General features: G+C 42.5%; 1 long non-coding RNA gene across 1 annotated transcript; it reads right to left on the bottom strand.

Annotated features, from left to right (window-relative positions):
- Positions 1–3142: 3142 nt before the first annotated feature.
- LOC127909004 (uncharacterized) lies at positions 3143–4118 on the bottom strand. Its single transcript, XR_008069418.1, has 3 exons — positions 3764–4118; positions 3560–3729; positions 3143–3288 (listed from the first exon to the last, which is right to left on the bottom strand). It is a non-coding gene; the product is annotated as an uncharacterized LOC127909004 (long non-coding RNA).
- Between the last annotated feature and the right edge of the window lie 1001 nt (positions 4119–5119).

Raw genomic sequence — 5119 nt, 5'->3', positions numbered from 1 at the left:
TATGTGTGGGGGTAGTAGTACCTTTCCCTTTATATATGTGTGGGGGTAGTAGTACCTTTCCCTTTATATATGTGTGGGGGTAGTAGTACCTTTCCTTTATATATGTGTGGGGGGTAGTACCTTTCCTATTGTATCTGTGTGGGGTGAGTAGTACCTTTCCCTTTATATATGTGTGGGGGTAGTAGTACCTTTCCCTTTATATATGTGTGGGGGTAGTAGTACCTTTCCTTTATATATATGTGGGGGTAGTAGTACCTTTCCCTTTATATATGTGTGGGGGTAGTACCTTTCCCTTTTATATATGTGTGGGGGTAGTAGTACCTTTCCCTTTATATATGTGTGGGGTGAGTAGTACCTTTCCCTTTATATATGTGTGGGGGTAGTAGTACCTTTCCCTTTATATATGTGTGGGGGTAGTAGTACCTTTCCCTTTATATATGTGTAGGGGGGAGTAGTACCTTTCCTTTGTATCTGTGTGGGGGTAGTAGTACCTTTCCTTTATTGTATGTGTGGGGGGGTAGTAGTACCTTTCCCTTTATATATGTGTGGGGGTAGTAGTACCTTTCCCTTTATATATGTGTGGGGGAGTAGTACCTTTCCCCCTTATATATCTGTGTGGGGTAGTAGTACCTTTCCTTTATATATGTGTAGGGGTAGTAGTACCTTTCCCTTTATATATGTGTAGGGGGGAGTAGTACCTTTCCTATTGTATTTGTGTGGGGGGAGTAGTACCTTTCCCTTTATATATGTGTAGGGGTAGTAGTACCTTTCCCTTTATATATGTGTAGGGGGGAGTAGTACCTTTCCTATTGTATTTGTGTGGGGGGAGTAGTACCTTTCCCTTTATATCTGTGTGGGGGGAGTAGTACCTTTCCCTTTATATATGTGTGGGGGTAGTAGTACCTTTCCTATTGTATTTGTGTGGGGGGAGTAGTACCTTTCCTATTGTATCTGTGTGGGGGTAGTAGTACCTTTCCCTTTATATATGTGTGGGGGTAGTAGTACCTTTCCCTTTATATATGTGTGGGGGTAGTAGTACCTTTCCCTTTATATATGTGTGGGGGTAGTAGTACCTTTCCCTTTATATATGTGTGGGGGTAGTAGTACCTTTCCCTTTATATATGTGTGGGGGTAGTAGTACCTTTCCCTTTATATATGTGTGGGGGTAGTAGTACCTTTCCCTTTATATATGTGTGGGGGTAGTAGTACCTTTCCCTTTATATATGTGTGGGGGTAGTAGTACCTTTCCTATTGTATTTGTGTGGGGGGAGTAGTACCTTTCCTATTGTATCTGTGTGGGGGTAGTAGTACCTTTCCCTTTATATATGTGTGGGGGTAGTAGTACCTTTCCCTTTATATATGTGTGGGGGTAGTAGTACCTTTCCCTTTATATATGTGTGGGGGTAGTAGTACCTTTCCCTTTATATATGTGTGGGGGTAGTAGTACCTTTCCTTTATATATGTGTGGGGGTAGTAGTACCTTTCCCTTTATATATGTGTGGGGGTAGTAGTTCCTTTCCCTTTATATATGTGTGGGGGTAGTAGTACCTTTCCTATTGTATCTGTGTGGGGTGAGTAGTACCTTTCCTTTATATATGTGTGGGGGGTGGAGTAGTACCTTTCCCTTTATATATGTGTGGGGGTAGTAGTACCTTTCCTTTATATATGTGTGGGGGTAGTAGTCCCTTCCCTTTATATATGTGTGGGGGTAGTAGTACCTTTCCCTTTATATATGTGTGGGGTAGTAGTACCTTTCCCTTTATATATGTGTGGGGGTAGTAGTACCTTTCCCTTTATATATGTGTGGGGGTAGTAGTACCTTTCCCTTTATATATGTGTGGGGTGGAGTAGTACCTTTCCCTTTATATATGTGTGGGGGTAGTAGTACCTTTCCCTTTATATATGTGTGGGGGGGAGTAGTACCTTTCCCTTTATATATGTGTGAGGGGGAGTAGTACCTTTCCTATGTGTACCTTTCCCTGTGTGGGGGAGTAGTACCTTTCCCTTTATATATGTGTGGGGTGAGTAGTACCTTTCCTTTATATATGTGTGGGGGTAGTAGTACCTTTCCCTTTATATATGTGTGGGGGCCACAGTGTCTCCTGACCCCTGTGTGGGGGGCCTCCAGTATTTATGCTGCAGTAGTTTATGTGTGGGGGCTAGTCACCTTTTTGTTATATCTGGAGTACTTCTCCTTCCTTTATATATGTGTGGGGGGGAGTAGAATCCCTAAGTGTGGGGGTAGTTCCCTAATTTCTCCTTCTCCTTTCTTTATATGTCGGAGGACCTTTCCCTGAGTAGGACCATGTCCCAGGACTATGTGTGACATGAGGACTATATGTTGCTGTCCCTTTCCCTTTCCACCTGGCCATGCTCCTGCTCCAGTTAGTACCTTTTCCCTTTATATATGTAACTGACCTGAGCCCTAGGACCTTTCCCCCAGGACTACCTCCCATAAGGTGCTGTCCCCAGTCCTTTCCCTGACTGTGCTGCTGTACCTTTCCAGTTTCAACTGTTCTTCCCTTATTATGTAGTAGACCATGCTGGCACCATTTTTATAACATTTGAACATCTGTGGTCATAGTTCCCTGTTATAATCTGTGGGGGCACAGCCAGAAGAGGACTAGTACCCCCACATAGCCCGGTTCCTCTCTATGTGTGGGGGTTTCTTCCTATGTGTTTTGGCCTTTCTAGGGAGTTTTCCTAGCCACCCTTTTACACCTGCATTGTTTGCTGTTTGGGGTTTTAGGCTGGGTTTCTGTACAGCACTTTGAGATATCAGCTGATGTACGAAGGGCTATATAAATAAATTTGATTTGATTTGATTTAGTAGTACCTTTCCCTTTATATATGTGTGGGGGTAGTAGTACCTTTCCCTTTATATATGTGTGGGGTGGAGTAGTACATTTCCCTTTATATATGTGTGGGGGTAGTAGTACCTTTCCCTTTATATATGTGTGGGGGTAGTAGTACCTTTCCCTTTATATATGTGTGGGGGTAGTAGTACCTTTCCCTTTATATATGTGTAGGGGTAGTAGTACCTTTCCCTTTATATATGTGTGGGGGTAGTAGTACCTTTTATATATTGTACCTTTCCTGTGTGGGGGTAGTAGTACCTTTCCCTTTATATATGTGTGGGGGGGTAGTAGTACCTTTCCTATTGTATCTGTGTGGGGGTAGTAGTACCTTTCCCTTTATATATGTGTGGGGGTAGTAGTACCTTTCCTATTGTATCTGTGTGGGGGTAGTAGTACCTTTCCCTTTATATATGTGTGGGGGTAGTAGTACCTTTCCCTTTATATATGTGTGGGGTAGTAGTACCTTTCCCTTTATATATGTGTGGGGGTAGTAGTACCTTTCCCTTTATATATGTGTAGGGGTAGTAGTACCTTTCCCTTTATATATGTGTAGGGGTAGTAGTACCTTTCCCTTTATATATGTGTGGGGGTAGTAGTACCTTTCCCTTTATATATGTGTGGGGGTAGTAGTACCTTTCCCTTTATATATGTGTAGGGGTAGTAGTACCTTTCCCTTTATATATGTGTGGGGGTAGTAGTACCTTTCCTATTGTATCTGTGTGGGGGTAGTAGTACCTTTCCCTTTATATATGTGTGGGGGTAGTAGTACCTTTCCTATTGTATCTGTGTGGGGGTAGTAGTACCTTTCCCTTTATATATGTGTGGGGGTAGTAGTACCTTTCCTATTGTATCTGTGTGGGGGTAGTAGTACCTTTCCCTTTATATATGTGTAGGGGGAGTAGTACCTTTCCCTTTATATATGTGTGGGGGTAGTAGTACCTTTCCTATTGTATCTGTGTGGGGGTAGTAGTACCTTTCCCTTTATATATGTGTGGGGGTAGTAGTACCTTTCCTATTGTATCTGTGTGGGGGTAGTAGTACCTTTCCCTTTATATATGTGTGGGGGTAGTAGTACCTTTCCTATTGTATCTGTGTGGGGGTAGTAGTACCTTTCCCTTTATATATGTGTGGGGGTAGTAGTACCTTTCCTATTGTATCTGTGTGGGGGTAGTAGTACCTTTCCCTTTATATATGTGTGGGGGTAGTAGTACCTTTCCTATTGTATCTGTGTGGGGGTAGTAGTACCTTTCCCTTTATATATGTGTGGGGGTAGTAGTACCTTTCCCTTTATATATGTGTGGGGGGGAGTAGTACCTTTCCCTTTATATATGTGTGGGGGAGTAGTACCTTTCCTATTGTATCTGTGTGGGGTGAGTAGTACCTTTCCCTTTATATATGTGTGGGGTGAGTAGTACCTTTCCTATTGTATCTGTGTGGGGGAGTAGTACCTTTCCCTTTATATATGTGTGGGGTGAGTAGTACCTTTCCCTTTATATATGTGTGGGGGGTAGTAGTACCTTTCCCTTTATATATGTGTGGGGGTAGTAGTACCTTTCCCTTTATATATGTGTGGGGGTAGTAGTACCTTTCCCTTTATATATGTGTGGGGGTAGTAGTACCTTTCCCTTTATATATGTGTGGGGGTAGTAGTACCTTTCCCTTTATATATGTGTGGGGGTAGTAGTACTATATATGTTGGGGTGAGTAGTACCTTTCCCTTTATATATGTGTGGGGTAGTAGTACCTTTCCCTTTATATATGTGTGGGGGTAGTAGTACCTTTCCCTTTATATATGTGTGGGGGTAGTAGTACCTTTCCCTTTATATATGTGTGGGGTGAGTAGTACCTTTCCCTTTATATATGTGTGGGGTGGAGTAGTACCTTTCCCTTTATATATGTGTGGGGGTAGTAGTACCTTTCCCTTTATATATGTGTGGGGGTAGTAGTACCTTTCCCTTTATATATGTGTGGGGTGAGTAGTACCTTTCCCTTTATATATGTGTGGGGTGGAGTAGTACCTTTCCCTTTATATATGTGTGGGGGTAGTAGTACCTTTCCCTTTATATATGTGTGGGGGTAGTAGTACCTTTCCCTTTATATATGTGTGGGGGTAGTAGTACCTTTCCCTTTATATATGTGTGGGGGTAGTAGTACCTTTCCCTTTATATATGTGTGGGGGTAGTAGTACCTTTCCCTTTATATATGTGTGGGGGTAGTAGTACCTTTCCCTTTATATATGTGTGGGGGTAGTAGTACCTTTC

The sequence above is a fragment of the Oncorhynchus keta genome, chromosome 18, assembly GCF_023373465.1.
Source record: "Oncorhynchus keta strain PuntledgeMale-10-30-2019 chromosome 18, Oket_V2, whole genome shotgun sequence".
In the NCBI taxonomy this organism is placed as follows: domain Eukaryota; kingdom Metazoa; phylum Chordata; class Actinopteri; order Salmoniformes; family Salmonidae; genus Oncorhynchus; species Oncorhynchus keta.
Note: the sequence above shows the minus strand (reverse complement) of the source record. Positions and strands in the feature narration are given on the sequence as shown.